The 18,282-nt window shown below is 44.2% G+C and overlaps 2 pseudogenes across 1 annotated transcript; one reads left to right on the forward strand and one right to left on the reverse strand.

Annotated features, from left to right (window-relative positions):
* Positions 1–2,196: 2,196 nt before the first annotated feature.
* On the reverse strand, positions 2,197–18,277 carry LOC146188267 (nucleolar complex protein 4 homolog B-like; annotated as a pseudogene). Its single transcript, XR_014707506.1, has 2 exons — positions 17,584–18,277; positions 2,197–6,652 (listed from the first exon to the last, which is right to left on the reverse strand). The product of XR_014707506.1 is annotated as a nucleolar complex protein 4 homolog B-like (transcript).
* LOC146188268 (uncharacterized) lies at positions 11,337–12,470 on the forward strand (annotated as a pseudogene).
* Positions 18,278–18,282: the final 5 nt, after the last annotated feature.

Here is an 18,282-nt window from a genome sequence, read left to right on the forward strand (position 1 = left end):
CTGTCTGTGGCGGTTCCCCTTCAGCATTGGGGCTAATGGAATCAAATAAGTACAACTATATGTTGCATCACATAAATTTTCTAAAACATTTACATTTGGAATTCTAAACTTTCTGCTAAGCCTAATTTCTAGTGACTGCAAGGACTATGGCTATAGGCATCTGCTTTTGAAAAAAGAAAAGGAGATGCTAGAATTCAGAAGTTCATGAATCAGTCAACTAGCAAAGTTGTAAGAGGGCGCCTAGTAGATCTGTAATGAAGAAAGGAGTGTTTCTTTTTTGCATTTGAATCAAAGGTTTCAATTTAAGGAGGTGGGTCGTGTATATTTATTGACCTTACGGCCTTTCTCACTTGGTCATTGCAGGTACTCGAGAGAATGCGGTGTGACTTCAAGGAACAGTTGGAGGCGGAGACGCAAAACCTCTTGAAGTCTCGTAGCCCAGCCACATAATGGCTGGATATCCACAAGCCAAGCCGTACCAAGCTGGAAACAGAGCAGACACACCTGGCACCTTTCAGTGCAGTTCCTTGATGCCATTGTCATCTGCTGTTGGCCTTTGAACATTAGGCTACCAGGGGTTGATAATGGCCAATTCTTGCTAGTGTCACTTTTAGGGTTTGGGTGTACCGAAGTCGTGCTCTTTGCCCAGCCGCAGGAGAGCTTATCTGCAAGCCAAGCCAAGCTGAGATTGAAACGAAGACGGTTGATGTGACAATAGCAGGAGACAAGAAGCTGTGTCATCTGCTCTTAGCCGCTTTACCTCCACTGCCATTTGTGCTAATGTAACTATTTACCGGCCTCTTTACATTCCACCAAAGGAGACCTTGGTGAAAATTCTCAGACTTGCGTCCTCCGGGTCTCGTGTACCAAGATTACAAAAATGAAGAATTTTATGTCTGCACATTTCTCATTGATTATCAGCTGGGAAAATGCGATTGGTTCTTCACCTTAAACCCTTTTGTGTCTGGAGGCTGTACTTGATATGCTGTGAAAGTGTATGGGCGCACATCATGTGGTATTGTTCTGCAATGGGAATTTTAGAAAACGCATGATGTAGCATGATTGCAGTTGATTTGATTGAAACTAATTGGTTGGCACAAACTGCTGTGTCTAGCTGGAAAGCTAAGGCCATATCAGCCAGGACACTGATGGCCTCCATTCGCTCATGACAGATGGTGCCTACATATTTGCTGTCAGGTTATGGTGGTACTAGTTATGAGCTTTTATATTAGCTGATAAGTGCACTATAGTACATAACCACACAACCTTCACTGCCAACAGCTTTACCATCTCCTACAGCTAACCTGCCACACAGTGCAGACGTTTGGCTAGGAAAGCACTGTTCATAAACACACTCCTGCCAAAAAAGGCACACTATATTTTCTTGTCACAAGGTTGTTCAGGCAGTGGACACATCACATTGACCTCCTCTTAGGGACAGAAATGAACAGGATGAACCAGTTCGTCAATTCCTTCATTCCCCTTCAAGGAATGCAACCATTTGCTGTATCGCTGCAATGTTTTACCATCGAAGTTCAAAGAAGCTGCTCCTAGTGTTGTGTATCACCCCCACTTTTGTAATTGGCTCCAGGGCATGAGTGCATGGAAATAAGTCCCAGACAGCTGTCACATATCTAAAAAAAAGGGTCGCTTCTCTCCCCCCCCCCTCCCCCCCTTCTCTCCTTGGAATCTGCTTACTTCCCCCAGCGTCTCTTTAACAAATTACCATCGACCCGTCTTGCAATCCTGTCATGTGCCTGCTAGACAGCATCTAATTGTGCGAGGTCCTTTGCATGCAGAAATTGAAGGCAATATTAGGACTGTGCACTGTATATCCCAGTTATGACAAGGTGGTCAAATGGTTCTATGAAGACAATTTGGTAGTGAGTAACGTACAAATTTGATGAAGGCTGGGAAAGGCTTGAAACATTTTACTGCCTTTGGCATGTTTTTGCACAGCTACTTCCAAAGGTTTCAAGATGGTCATTTCCTGAAATCTGTACAAGATGTTAAGCGTGGATGAAGATTTGGGTTCACATATAGCACAGTCGCAGCCAGTTTAATACCATGGCGCACTGTCCGTCAGAAATAGGTGCACGTGACGAACTATGTGCCAAACTATTTCAAACAGACATACATGCGATTTGGAGGCTACAGTTGAGCCTTGGTTTGAAATTGCAGCTGTGTATTTCTATGTTGAAAGCCGCAGTAATTGGCCCAGCCATTTCCTAACCACAGAGTCTATCACATTTGTCTAGAGTGCTCGAGGGATGCTGTGTGGTAAAAATAAAGTGCAATCACTAGGTGATAACACTTACACCCGAGTGCAGCCCCAGGCTCATGCAAACTGCACAGATACAACCACATTGCCCCCATCAAAGCAGCTCCGCTATGATTTGGCTTTATTTGCTTCAATGCAAATCACTCGTGCATTCTAGACAGGTATGATCGAATTACTTCTGTTCAGTCAAGAGCAGAGTGCAGCAACTTCTTGTTCAGTCTTGCAACTAGTTTGAAAGCTTTTTATCGGAGGTTTTCGGTTCAGATATCTAAATTATGATGTTACTTGCATGTCTGCGGAGCAGGAAATAGTGCTCGTTTTGTATGCTGAAATACAGAAAAGTATGAGCGAAATTGTATTGACAAGTTTGAATGGCAATTTTTGCTCTGAAACATCTTAGAATGCAGCCTAAAATGCAGCAAATCTTTCTAGGAAAATGACATGGTTTACTTGGCGTAAATGTTTGCTTGCCCTACGTGTCCGAAGCAGCGTGTTAGCATACTGTGCCAAAGCAATGTTGCCAATTGCTGGAAGGTGTGCTCTTACCCACGTACATATTTATTTTCTTCTAGATGGCAGGGATAAGTTCTTGCACTGTGCCTTTAATTGCTCAGCTATGCATATATTTCTCACCATCTCTTTATGTTCAAAACTAAACAAGATCACAGAGCTTTTCCAAAGGTGTCATAACCCATAAGCACTGTCATATGTTGAAGCAAGGATGGAGAGGAGAAAGAAGCCAAATCACGTTGGTAGGGAACCATGATGACCTAGCCACTGTTTATTAATTTCCGCTGTTTATTAACAACAGCGTTAAGGTGAAAGTTGAGAAGATTCAAGACTAATCACTCCAAAGTCCACAGTTCACTCAGCAGCTCCTCTTTCTGCTTCAAAAGTCCCTCCACCTCGTGGAATTTTGTCGGTGCCAATTTATGCTTGGCTGCCTTAGCACGCTTCATGATCTCTGTGTAGCCCTCCTCGAGTCGCTCTGAAAAGTCCCACTCCATGTCAGGCAGGTTGCCATCAATGAACTTGGTCTTCTTGGCTACTGTCAGGTGCCAGTGACTCTGCAGAGTCTTCAGGTCCCACAGAGAGTTATCTGCAGCCTGCAACTTGCTTGGTTTCCTATGCTCAACATTAAAAGGGTCAATGGAAGCATCCTGGTCAGATGGGTCGATCATTGTGATCAGGCTGTGATGTCTGATCAGGAGATTGCCAATGAAAGGTATTATGTACAGAAGGACATAGGGGGGCACCGAAAGAGCCATGCGCGTCAACTTTTTGGCAAAGGAAGTGACCAGGTAGGCAGGAAGGTGGGTCAGGAAGAAGAAACGGGCCCGGTATTTTTCGTAGAAGACGCTCGGATTCCAGAAGAGCGTACAGCTTTTCGTAGAAGTTCGGATAGTTCAAATGAAACCGGTGAATAAGCACGAAGAGCCCGTTTAGGGCCATGAGGCTGTGGGAACCATCGCGGTTGTACAACTCTATAAAGAAGTCTGTAACTAGAAGAGGGTTGTGCAGGTATGGGACCACTTTTTCTGGCAGCATGATCAGCAGCTCACGGTACAGCCGGACGGGCAACTTCTGGCGCAAGAAAGTGATCCACACGGTCGACAGGCGCTTCACCTCTTGTTCACGGTCAATAACATATCGTGTGCTCTCACCTCCCAACACGGCAATAGGCTCTCCGGCATTGGGCGGTTCCGCCGCCATGTCGAAGCTGAGGAGCATGTGATATACGTTCGTCAAGTAGTGATCGGTCAGTTCCGGTATTTTGGCTGCGTTGGTTCTTCCCCATCGACTTTCGTTTCCGCAGATTCTTGAAGATTTAGGTCGCTTACTCTCCATGTCCGCGCTATCCTGCCCAACGCCTTGAGCGTGTAGGTTTTGATGTCGGCCAGGCCAAGGTACTGGCTGAACTTAGAGATGGCACTCTTCATGTCGTGTTCGGTATCCAGTAGCGTCTCGACTACAGTCGCCAGCTTGCTAATGGGCACGCGATATTCTCCCTGCTTTCGGTGCACGGTCTCCAGTTCGATCCATTTCATGGCCATTTGAAGCGCCAGGCACTGCCTGCAACTGGAAGCCTTCCCCGACAGCATTGTCAGATTGTCACACCAAGGCCCATCTCATTGGGTAGGATGTTTTTGCAGGTTCGGCAAACTGATCGCAAACACCCCAAACTAGGGTGCCTCAATGTTCGCGCATTGAGGCACCCTACCTTAAAGTGTACCTACCCCAACCACCCCATCTGCACCACATCCTCAAGTGGACAGAAAACGAGCGGGCCGCAGGCTTGCAGAATCGAACAAAAAGCGAACGTACAGCGGCCTTTGAGACATCTAAGAGACCCTCTAATTTTTTTTTTTGTTCGCGTGCTTAAGCGGTATCACACGGGGGATTTCGATGAAGATGGATGTGGAAAGGAGGCGCACAACGCCACGAGATGGGCAACTCGTCCCGCTCCCGAACTCGCACATTCACACGGACGATGAAGAGTTGCCGAAGAGATACGTCGCCGCACGCAGCGGTACGAAGTACACACGACAGCCGTTTTTGACCCACAACGTTTCTTTGCCAGACAGGGAAACAAGTTCAGTGATAAAAAACACACAAAATAAAATAAACAAACTTGTCCAAAAAAGAAGGGGTCCGCAGAAAAGAGGGGTCCAATACAAAAGGGCCGGGTGGGATCTTATCTGCTCACTACTCGCCGCGCGCTTCTTCCCTTCCTTTGGGGAGCGTTTGTGCCGGCCGGCCCTGTCCGGAGACGGCAGCGAAAATCCAGAACCTGCGATGCCCAGCAGCCTCTCGAAGATGTGATGTTCTCGTGTGAATACCGCTTTACCATGGAAGAGGTTTCGGAGGGGATGTTCTCTCCAAAGCTCACTTCCCGTTAGTTATTGATTGCACATTCTGATTTCACCAATTTGTGCGGAATTAGTGAGCTGCGCTCGCATTGCTCCCGCTCATCCGTGCGCGTGCGGCTCTGCACGTACGCATTGAATAACTCGAACTTGTTACACTATGCAAGGTAAAACGGCGCAAAGATGTGGGCTCAGCAGGTGCCTTCACTGGGCAAACATTTTTTTGCTCAAGATGGGAAGCTTGGTGGCGAAAGAAAAAGAAAAGATACGGTTCTTATCGTCTATTCATATTTCCTTGTAGGCTTTCATGCATTTGATTCCACAGTAATGTTTCTTCACTCAACTTTGCTGAAAAACCACCGAGGAACTTGCTCTTCGCTGAGTCACTGTGAGTTTTCATTTTTACGTTCTTTTCATGACAGCCAATGCATGGCCTGCGCCTCCTCTACACAACATGGGCCTGGGCCCAGACTTTTTGCTCTAATACAAGGAATGAAACATGAACAAATGTTTTTCTAATTGCCCATTTCATTTTCGCTGATCCAGTTTGAATGTCATTGGAGTCCACCTTGAAATATGCTAAGTTAATCGTTACTCCGTCATTCTATGTTGCTGTTGTAGTGGTTATTTAATTATATATACAAAAGGAAGGAAAAGATGTTTGCCAGCCCCAAGCATACTGTTTTTCCTGTTTTACTGACTACAATTGATTTTGGCATATGTAATGCCCAAAGTAACTTTCAACTTTAGTGGAGAAAAAAGTACCATGCGTAGAGAGCAGTGTCGGAAATCGAGCAGCGAGCTCAGCTCAAAAAGGTGGCACGTAAGCTTGGGTGCTTAACTGAATTTTGTTTTTCCTCTTTTCATTTACAACGGCAGGTCGTCACTTAGTTATCATGTTAAATGTAGACAACCAAGTTTCAGGCTTTCATTGGATATTATAAATGACTCTGATCCAAATGGTTTTCGGCAGTTTTTTACAGCCTATCTATTATTTGAGCCTATGAATATTTGTAACATTAACCCTTTGAATTTTGAAGTAAAGCAAATGGCCAAACTGTGTAAAACTTTTTATAAAATAACTTGCCGTTTCTAAAAAATGTATTGTTCAGGAGTATAGTGGCCAAGTTTCAGTCGAGGACAACAAATGGATAGAAAAAAGAACAGCTCAAACCATGCACCACATATGCTGAATGAATGCTTTGAAGCCTGTAACGTGCTTGATGTAACTGTCAGCAGCAACTCTTGAAAGTTTAACACTAAAGCAGGCAGCATTGCTCTGTGTAGAATCGGGCATTCTGCAACTTTTGAATGTCCATTGCCTCTGTAATGTCCGTCATGTTAATGTCTTGCAATTTCTGGGGAGATGCAAGCCTCTACTGGTGCCAAGCCACACTGGAGCCACATCCAAAGCAGATATTCTGTAGCACACCACCATAAAGCCCTTGCTATGGGCTTCTCTTGCAGAGGCAGTGGTGGGAAGTAGGCAAAGCCAGCTGGGCACCTGCGAGGAAATGACAATCACACAATTCTTTCAGCACCCACAGTCAAGTTGAAGGTTTTGAGGACCAAGATTATCCAGTATATCTCTAATTGTACTTGCTCTGCACAGCAGTCGGGCAGGTTCTGGCTAACTTTTGGTTGCTTAGCTTGTTTCCTTATATGCCATTGTGTGTTGCCCTCAAATTATTTTCGAGCAAATAACAAACAGCTATTCATAACCTGCAGTGCAACCACCCACTTTGTTTACATGGTAATATCTTTCTCATCAAAAAATAATTTAGCATGCTGAAAAGAGCTTTCAATGTGCGTGAAAAAAGAAAATTAGACAAGTGAACGAAAATGTCATAAAAAAAAATAGGGTAAAAGTGAAGAAACAAGGAGGGCAAAAGACTGAAGATGATATGATAAGGCAGAAGCTAAATTAACACAATGGTAAGAAAAAAATAAACGGGAGTGTAAGTGATGGTGAAACCGGGCTTAACCTATAAACACAAGGGACGAAAACACAATTTGCATGTTCAAGGATATTCAGTTTTTAATGTTTTTCATCGTGAATGTAGTTTTTCAAATGCTCTTTGTGCCAGCACTGGTGTACATTAGCTGGGAAAATTTTTTTCATGTTATTCAGCAACTGCAATAAGCTTTCTAGGTGATTAATGTGTACAAACAGTGCGTCCCAGATCATTTTCGATTAAAGGAGTTCAAGTCTGCAATATGTGTGCATGTCTGGTTTTGTTTCTTGTCCACAATGTTTATTTTTTCTTTCTGAACACTTCATAAAGTTTTCAGGTATGAGTAAAGTTAATTGTAATGCTTATGAAGAGCAGATTCACATAAAGAAAAAAATATTGCAAAGGTTTAACGTGGCTAAACCTAGCAGAACATGTGAAAGCACTAGTTTGGCATAGCTTATCCTAACAGATAACATTGCCATCGTTTCGCCTGCTGCTATTCCTGCTAGCTTGCTATAATTAGTGGTGTAGGCCTTCATATTCTTTTCAAAGTTACCGTAACTGTAGGCTATCGTCAGTTTATTTTTTATGCACCACTGTATAATAATCATGCTGCAGTAAAAGCTCATTAATTCGAACCTCGATAATTTGAACATTTTACTTGGTCCGGGCAAGCGCCATAGTGGTCTCTGTACAAAAAAGCCCGTTTCTGCTGGGGACTCCGAGGGAATTTGCCAGCGACGTCGTCCGAAGCTAAGTGCACTTTTATATTTATTGTTTAGCATTAAAAGCGTATTCTCCTGCACGAGTTAAAGCACTAATTTCAAATCATAGGACCAGGCAAAGCGGAGGTAACAGATTTTCCCTAGGTAGATGGGTGGGCTACCTATGGGTCGCAAAGTTAAGGAAGACATGCGAGGAGCTGGTGCAATATGACGAGTGCAGGGGCTGGTGCTACATGGATGAAACTGGTTTTGATAGCTTAGATGACGCAGGGGAGACTAGTTTCTCGTGAAAGTTGTGTGTTAGGTTTAAGGAGAACATTCTGAGGCTGGAAGGTGAATAGGCCGTTAAGATTCAGGAGCTCGGGAGGGACCTGAAGGTTGAGAGGGAGAAAAGAATGGCACTGGAGGCACAGGCAGTAGAGCTGGTAAGGATGGAAGGGGAAAAGACCGACCAGCTAGAAGAGATAGGGTCTCAGCTCAGGGAAGAACAAAAAAAACCGAGCCGAGCTGGAAGGTCAGGTGAAGGCACTTATGGCTCAGGCAGCTGGAGACCCCGGGTCAGAGCAAAGTCAGGTGGGGAATGAGGCCAGCGTGAAGTCCCCTCAAGATGAAGGAGATGGGAAGGAGGCGGACAGGGAAAATCACCCAGTGGTGGTGAGTCTCAAGAGGCGAAAACAAACAGTAATGCGGCGGTGGCTCCACGATGCAACAGCGAGGTAACAAAGCAGTTTCCAGGAGGTCTAACGACAAGCTCGGAATTGCGCGACAAGGGTGAAACACCGCTACGACAGGAGGGCCAACGAGAGCGAACTGGGCGGCAGTTGGCGCAAGGTAGAGATGAAAGGCTGGAACGTAGAAGAGTTCTGCTGGTGGGGGCTCCAATGTAGCGAGGTTTGAGGAGGCTGTCCTAGCAACAGTGAAGGGTGACAGGCATTTGAAAGTGGAGGCCCAATCGGGGAAAGGTATGGTAGAAGCAATGGCCAAAGCCCAGGAGGTGGTAGGGAACAACAAGGATGTAGAAACCCTGGTCATCATCCATGCTGGACTCAATGATGTCTTGAAGGGAATGAGCCGGAATCTCGGGAGGCAGTTAGAAGTAGGTGTAAAGAACATAAAGGAGGCCTCTGAGAAAGTGCATGTGACTATATGCACAATCCTGGAAGTCGAAGGGCAGTCCAGCAGAACAGAGGGGAGAGTAGTCGAGGCCAACCGAGTCACTGGGAGCCCAAGCCGACGACTTGGGTACAACACAATGGAGATTAACAAGGATGTGTACGAGGCCGGCCTCCACCTGCTTGCACGAGAAGGCATCTACTCCACATCCGGGCCACCGGTAGGAGGGTAGGAGGCAGGATAGGCCGCCAGACAACAGCTTTTTTAGGAGGGCTGAGGGCCCTGAAGCCACCAGTGTAAACAAAGGCAACCAGGAGGACGAACATAGATCAGGGAAACATAGAAGTTATAAGAGAAGCAGGACGAACATAGATCAGGGAAACATAGAAGTTATAAGAGAAGCAATAGGCATAAGCTCAAGAGCCAAATTAATTCAGACATTAGGTATATTAACATGCAAGGTGGCAGGAATAGACTAAAATGGGAAGAAATAGAAGAGCATGCTAAAGCAGGAGAAGTTAATGATTTATGAATTTGTGGAGACACATCTTTGGGACATGGAGCAACCACCCTGTAATCCTGATTATGCATGGGAATACTGCAACAGAACAGAGGGCAGCGGAAAGGGAGGGGGAATTGGGGCATTCATCCTTAAAAGTACAAATTGGCAAAGAGTCAAACAGGAATGCAAGGAACATTTATGGCTAAAAGGAAAAGTGGCAGGGGAGCAAACACTTCTTGGCTTTGTATATCTGTGGACAGGAGCAACCGCCAAAGAGGAAAACAAAAAAATGGTAGAATGTATAGCAGGTGACATTAATGAGTTAGGAAAAGATGTCAGATAATTATGATAGGGGACATGAATGCTCATATAGAAGATATGGATGGATGAACAGACTCGACAGGTACTATGCTGCTGGATATGTGTGAAAGACACAACTGAGTTGTCTGTAGCAGTACTGAGAAGTGTGAAGGGGTCATAATGTGGGAGGTAGGGAGTCTGCATTTGGCAATAGATTACGCGATAATGTCACACAGGATGTACGATAGGCTAAGGGTCATGAACATAGATGAACATGGTGCCAGGAGTCTAGGCAGTGATCACAAGCGTATTAAGTTGAGTTTTGGAATAAAAATTAAAGCAGGAATGAAGCATGATAACCAGCCAAATGGAATCTTTTACTCGAATCAGCAAATGGAAACAGCAAGCAACCAAATTGAAGCAGTAATCTCTGAGGATAATAAAGCAGAGTGGACATACACGAAGTTAATGGGACTGTTTGAGCTAGAGCTGGCTAGGGTGCGAGTTGGAAAAAAAAGGACAAGACAAAAACCAAAGAGCTGGTGGGATGGGGAGGTTAAGAAGGCCATAGAGAAATGTCAGGAAGCCTCCAGGGAACACAGATATTCTAAGCATAGGAGAGAAGCAGAAGCAGACGTTGAGGGAAAATGGGATGAATACACAAAATGTAGAAGGGAGGCATCCTACTTAATCAATCAGAAAATTAGAAGACAGGGGTCCCAGTGGCTGTCAGAAGTGAACAAAAAGGATAAGAATGTAGCTAAGAAGTTCTGGAAACATCTGAATTCCTTTAGTAATAAGGCTAGCCTAGAGCAGAGGTCTATTGTTACAGATCAAGGCATCCGGCTAGAAGGGGAAACGGCAATTGAACATATACGAGTAATGATGTCAGAAAAGTTTAAAGAACAAAGAAATGTCGCAGGTGCCTTAGTAGAGGAGGATAGCCCGGTTAGTGCAATTGTTTCAATTGGACAAAGAGAGTGGGAAAGGGCTGAGAAGAGAGTACCAAGTAGCACATCAGCAGGCCCAGATGGTATTCCTGTTATGTTATTAAAGACATTGGGCCCAAACTCTAAGGAAACGTTGAGAGGTGGATGGCAAGGTTCCTGATGAATGGAGACTAAGTATGATGAGCATGATATATAAGGGAAAGGGGGCAAAGCTGACATAAGCAACTACCGTCCCATAACAGTAACATCAGTGGTCTATAGGGTGGTGATGCAGATAATAAAGGACAGACTGCAGGCATGGGTAGAGAGCAAGGGGGTGCTGGGAGAGCTGCAGAATGGTTTCCGGAAACAAAGGAGGTTAGAGGACAATCTGTTCTCATTGACACAGTGTATTGAGGTAGCAGTAAAGGAACACAGACCCCTATGGCTAGCTTTTCTGGATATCAAAGCAGCCTATGACAGCGTACTTCAAGAAGACTGATGGAATATTCTGGATGTGCTAAGTGTGGAATGTGGAGTAACCAATCTTTTAAAAGATATTTATAAGGATAACCAGGTGCTGATGAAAAGGGAAAAAAAGGTGTCGAAGCCTGTAGAGGTAAAGAGGGTGCTTAGACAAGGATGTCTCCTGTCACTGTTGTTCATGCTGTAGCTGCAAGGATTAGAGGCTAAACTAGAGGGTAGTGGACTCGGCTTCAACCTTTCCTTAATCAAGCAAGAATTTATCCAACACTCATTACCAGGACTAATGTATGCAGATGATATAGTACTGATGGCTGACAACAGGGTAGATTTGCAGGAGTTGATGGATATCTGCGGTACAGAGGGAGATAAGTTAGGTCTGCAGTTTAGCAAGGAAAATATGGCAGTCATGATTTTTAATGATAATGAGGCCGGCAAACATAGGATACAGGAGGAGATGCTGGAAGTAGTGGATAAGTACAAGTATCTTGGGGTGTGGATAAATAATGGAGCTGAAGATCTAACGTAGCATGAAAATATTTGGCAGCTAAGGGAAGCAGAAATGCAGCAGTCATAAAAAACAGGGCACTGTGGAATTACAATAGGTATGAAGTGGTGCTAGGGATTTGGAAAGGGGTGATGGTTCCCAGTCTAATGTTTGCCAATGCAGTCTTGTGTATGAGATCAGAGGTCTGAGCAGAGTCGGAAATTAAGCAGCGCGGTGCGGGTAGGAATTGCTTTGCAAGCTCATGGGAATACGCCAAACCAGGGTGTGCAGGGTGACCTGGGATGGTCTTCTTTTGAGAGCAGGGAAGCTGGCAGCAATATACTGTTTGAGCAACGAGTGAGAAAAATGGGAGAAAAGAGGTGGGCTAGGAAAGTCTTCAGCTATCTCTACATGAAGAATGCTGACACAAGGTGGAGAAGACGGACAAGAAAATTGGCAAGCAAATATTTGGACAGCAGTAGGGGGACCAGCCAGGAATTATAAATTAAGAAAAAGGTTAAAGAAATGGAGAGGGGTCTGTGGAAAACAGGGATGGAGACCAAATCAGCATTGGAATTGTACAGAACTTTCAAGCAGGAAATAGCCAAAGGAAACATTTACGATAATTCTAGGGGCAGCTCATTGTTGTTTGAGGCTAGGGCAGGAGTACTGCGGACTAAGACGTAGCGAGTCAAGTACCAAGAGATAGAGATGCTGTGCAGGGTGTGAGGGGCAAAAGAGGAAACGGCTGAACGCTTATTAATTTCCTGTAAAAGGCTCCATCCTATACTTCAAGGCAATGGGGGTTTAAAGATAAAGGAAAAATAGACTTTAGAAGGGTAGAAATAACCAAACAAGGGTTAGCTGATTGGTGGCTGAAAGGCAAGAATAGGTCCAAACTATATTACTTTTTACGGCTAGGCGGCTTGTGGCGCCGCCGCCTGATTCAAAGGGTTCAGCCTTATCCATTAATCCGTTAATTCGAACTACGCTCCGCCGCGTCTGGGTGGCTTGGCACACAGCATGTGAAAAAAAAAAATCACTTCCGCGAAAGAGTGGCATAAAGGCTGCGCACATCCGAAACGGGGACAGAAGACGAAACCATGTGGGTAAAGCCTAAATGGTGCCATGATCGACGCAGGCAGGGGGTAGGGATTGGCAGCCGCGGCTGCCTGCTCTATCCTCCGTGCAACCTCCGAAACTAACTAAAAAACTTGTTAATTCGAGTATCGTTAATTTGGAAATAAGGATAAGCACTGCCGGTGCGGTCCCCGCCAACGCCCATGAAAGGCTGACTTCGGATGGGCGCTACGGGTTACGCGAGAAAAATCTTTTTTTTTTTGTACGTTTTGCGAGAGTCGCCCATCCTTGCACCTATCAGCTGTCAACGACAGCACATGGTCAGCCACGATCATGACACCGGTTTTTAGCATCGTTCACTTCAAAAGCGTTAGCGGCTCTCGCGCGTTTCAATAATTGAGTGGCAGTAGACGGCGCCCGCCCCAATCGCCCATTGCACGATAAAGCAAAAGTACTGAAAACGAGGCTTCTCAACGGAACAAGGGCACTCTGCCAAGTTCGCTCGCCCCCCCACCCCTCTCCTTTGCTAGAGCTAACGTGAAAAGGTAAACACATCGTGATGTTACCGCTGCGCAACAACTTGGCGCACAGCCGAAAAATATGTTGCGGACCGCGACGGCACGATGTGGAGAGACGCGCGATCGACTGATACAGTTTTTTTTTTTTTTTCAGTTCTTCGGCAAATATCGAGGGTGTGTGGGTTCATTATACAAGTGGGTTCGTTAAGCGAGTAAAAACGGCAAATTTTTCGTAATGCAAATGGTTCTTATCAGTTTCTTCAAGGCCATTCGATAATTCGAACATCGGATAATTCGAAGTGTTCTCCCGGTCCCGTGAATTTCAAATTAACAAGCTTTTACTGTACTAATATTGGGGGGACATTTATTAAGGATATGATGTAGTAGTGTTAACTGCTGTTGGATATATGCACTTTGCTACTAAACATTTAATTTGTGCCGCTATTAATCCACACATGCTAATTAGCATACAGTAGTAATTAAGCTACTAACAACCACCTGGCATAGATGTAAAGCCCCACTTTAATTAATCCATACGAGTGTGCCCAAGTGTCCTAGGTGCAGTGCGTCTGGCTCGAAGGATATGGCCCTTCCATCTTTATGGCAAAGCTTGAGCTGCCAAATTTTAGACTCCTCCTGTTTTATCTATTTGCCCTGTTCTCACACTAAAATAAAGGGACGATCATCAAACTCAGCATTATCTCTTTTTTGTTTTGGAGAGTTTGGGCTCCACAAGCAACACCTACTGATAATGCCTGCATCTGAGCCAGGTAAGCAGTTGCTTTATACAGTTATCACAGCAATTGAACCATCGGAGACGTGCGCTGCTGTAAAAATTTTGCATTTGGTATGTACAGCAGTCATTTTCTTCTCCAACGTGTTGCATATTCACCTGCGACTGCGATCAACTGTTAGGGGCAAGAAAGAAGTTTTGTTTAGTTTCAAGGTCAGAGGCTTATCCATTATTACCTGAGCCAAATTCTTTACGCTATGTTATAATCCATTTTATTTCTTTTCTCAGCGTACTGATTGCATTTGTATCAGATAACCCGAATAATGCAATCCACATACCCGCATATCCTATGAGATGTTTGAATGTGGAAATTGAGAGTAGTGATTACATTCCTATTTCTCAATCTGCTCGGCTCATTTCTTATTTATAAATACTGCAATCCCATGCGGGACTTTAGCAGGGTGAGATACAGCATTTTTTTAACAAGAAAATGAACAAGATTCAACTCGCCCAACTTTCAACCTTACTACAAATACAACATTATTCACAGTAACATAAGCAACAAAAACAATATAAAGTTCAATAAAAGGCAAAAAACTAACAAAACAAGTCATCGCAAATAGATGATTGTAATGATAAGACAAAACGTTAGATTGAGGTGTGAGCAAAAAAAGTTTACAGATGGCAGTGAAACAGTCTCACTGTCTAGTTTATTCCATTCAGTGATAATCCTGGGAAAGAAAGAATAATTTGAAGCACTTATTGCGAGTGAAGTAAGGAGCTATTGTTAGGAAGTGTGTCCTGTGGCATGTCCTATAGAAAAAGAAATTATATGTGAAATCTCTACTTTATAATCATCTTTTAAAAGATTATTATAAAGGCGCAGTAGACAAGAATATCCCTATTATCCAGCCGCAAGTGATGATGAGAAGCTGCCAACCTCTGTGCCAAAAGTGAATATGCAAGCGCAATAACAATAAATATATGCTGGTGCAATGAAGATGAAAATAGCTGCCATTGCAGCATGTGCAGGTTTGTGCATTAGGGGAGGCAAGTTTCACTGCAGCAACCCTCTATCTAAGACCCTTACAGCCAAAACACAGCATTTATTCTGATATAATGGAATAGCAATGTATACAAAATACTCTATGCTTAAGAAACAAAATAAGCAGTGTATTGGATGAAGAAGAAAAAAATTATTCGACGACGCACTTCTCACAATGGCTCTTTGAGTCTCCTGAGAAAAAGGTGACTTGGAACGAAACAGCACGTGTCCTCGGCCACCAATACAGTAAAAAACATCTGCCTGGCCATAGCCCTGCACTTTTAAAATTGTGGCAGAGTAAGGTATGGGGCGAACTTGGTGCCCCCCTAAGTGGTTTAGAGGTGGCGGCCACACCCCTGCTTATACCTATAGCTGTCATGCGTCACATTTGCTGCATGACGCAGCAAATATTTTGCAGCGTGCACCGAGGTATGTTATCACCGTTTACATTACATGCACATTAAATGTACCTAAATATGCAAAATAATACAACCTGGTCACATATACAACACTGCTTCCCTAATTTACCAAACCATTTACAACACCTCGAATTTAATAACTGTATCTCTTTGTCACCACGCACCAACAGGTCTACTACCAGGCTCCTCTTTCTACTTATAGACCCGAATAATACACTAGAATTTAGCGAACTAACCTATGGAATAGTCTTTATAATGATTTTCAATTTTTACCTACCCTGTGTGCCTTTCAAAAACAACTAAATCTTTTTCTACTTAACTTGCCCTGGTTTTTATTTTGTTTTGTTTGTGAATGTCTGCAGTGTTTGAATTTGATATCACCACTGTTGTCAGCTCTTATACTATCATGTAATTTGCTAAAAAGTTATCTTATGCTGTCAAAAGAAGAAATGCTTTATGTTTGTTGGGTCCCTGAAGTTTTACTTTTGTAAAATAAGTGAAACTTTAGTTCCGTGACCTGCAGCACCATCACTGGTGATCGTGGCTGCAGAGTGGCAAAACAATACAGGTGAAGGCAGTGTCATCCATAAAGCAGTGAATATTCCAATGCAGGCTATTTCAAACTAGGTGTGTGTGTGAATTAAAGAAAGCCATTTTTTAATACACTTGATATTAAGTGCCTGTATACATTTATGAACGCTCACTATACTGCAATGTATTTATATACAGCTTGTGCCACGTTTGTTGAACAATGACTGTGGGGGAGGCTACAGTTTAGTACCTAGCAGAGACTATGCTCATGTCTTCAGAACCTTGATTTAGCAAAGTGATTTGAGAAGGCTGTGGCAATCTCAAGGTAAAACGCGCAAAAAAAGCTCAGCTATCAAGATCTTAGTGCTACCCTAGATTTAAAAGTTTGCTGCTTAACAAGAGCACAGAAAAGCCGCATGTTGTTCCACTACTGCAGCTACAATATTTTATGCAGTGACTAAGGCAAGTCCATAAAACACTTGTAGTTGAAAAAGAAGCAGAGTGAGAGCAGAGTGTAGTTGAAGAGAAGCAGAGTGTCATGCCAGAAATTTGCCAGGCTGCTAAAAACAATTTACCCACCACTTATGAAAAGGAGGAGAATGTTTTGTGGTAATGCAGCCCAAGTGCTTGCACTGAATTTAATTATATCTATTTTACGTTTGTGAAAAGCAATGCTACATAGGCATAACAGGTAAGCAAAATCCCCATTCACCCATCTGCATTCTCCGAGCCACACTAATACAATCTTCTGGTGTAGTCCCTGGATATATGAGGTCTCTCATCCCGTGTACAATTTCACATGTTTTGTTAAGCAACACTTTAGAAAGGGGCCAGTTGATTACGCATTATAACGCAGGGGTGAGCTAAAAAATTTTGTACAACACCAGATAACAAACTTTGCGAGAAGTCATGAACCAACGTGGCCATAAGTTCTGGTGCCAAAAAAATCTTTCAAATTTTTTTTTTTTGCATACATCTTAATAAGCAGCCTGGTAAGATATGGTGCTAGTGAGGCTAGCTGGTGATTCATACTTGTAAAGGCAGTACGAAAAAATCAACACGAAAGACGACTTCTGTCGTCTTTTCTTGTGTTGCTGAAGTACTCGGTAAATTTTTTTAGCAGCTGTGCCCGACACTCACCAGGCTGCTAAAAAAATTCACTGAGCACTTAAGCAAATGAGGATAATGTTTTGTCGGAATGCAGCTCAATGCAGTTGTTTTCTGTTGTGTGCTCGTCCATTTGCACTTTTTAGCTTGATGATGCATCTGAATACCGCAGAAAATAAGATTCGGGAACCACTGAACATGTCCACCTGATACACAGCATCAATCCTGCCCAAAACACACTCTGTAAAGCCATTCAAAACTATGAAGGGGGAAATTCTCACAACCAACAGAGTGAAAAAAGAAAAAAAAAAAAACTCGTTTCAATCCATCGACATAAAAGTCAGTGGAGAAATTAGAATTAGAAATTTGGTTTTTGATGAGTCGGGGAGCTTGAGCAATTATGCTGAAGAAAACGTGTAGCTGAACTTCAAGACTGCAAGAGCAAAAATAAAAATGACATGCAGTATCCGCGTAAACTATGAACGCAGTGCAAAATGAAAGCTCTTACACGAGCGGGACTCTTAAATAAGAAGCAGCAATCGCCACGCCTCCATTTCAAAGGGTACACCCATTCAGCGCCTTCCACTGCGTGCTGCGGACAGGGTTGCGAAGCGTCCCACGCAGTCTCCAACCACGCATTGATACCGGAGACGGCGATGTGTATGTAGTTCGAGCAGATGCGCCGAAGGAAGCGCTGCGGGGCACTGGGCGCGCGAGACGATGTCGGTTGGAGTAGTAGCTCTCGAGGCGCTGGGCGCGCGAGACGATGTCGGTTGGAGTAGTAGCTCTCGAGGCACTGGGCGCGCGAGACGATGTCGGTTGGAGTAGTAGCTCTCGAACTCGCGCACGCTGTCAAACACCCGCGGACATGAGCACTGCAGCGTTCCAACGTATCGGCGCTGCATAGCATCGGGATCGTACTTGGCGTCGAGGCCGGTCAGTTTGCTACTGGCGTGTCACGCGCACAAATATACGCTCTCGGCGAGAACGATTCGCACTTTAACCTTTAACAACTGACAGAAGCAGTTCGTTCGTATACATGTTCATGGAGCTATCCTTGTGCAACACGTATGCCACCTTGCGCTAGGCAGTGCTTGCTATGAAATGAAAGCGACTTCATTTTATAGGGATTAGAACAGCTGGCCGTCTGGTCTTCTGCTGGGCTCTGATGACAACGGCAGAGGCGCAACCTGGCGGAGCGGCCTGT

The sequence above is a fragment of the Amblyomma maculatum genome, chromosome 5 (assembly GCF_055883805.1).
Source record: "Amblyomma maculatum isolate TAMU_Amacu chromosome 5, ASM5588380v1, whole genome shotgun sequence".
Taxonomy (NCBI): domain Eukaryota; kingdom Metazoa; phylum Arthropoda; class Arachnida; order Ixodida; family Ixodidae; genus Amblyomma; species Amblyomma maculatum.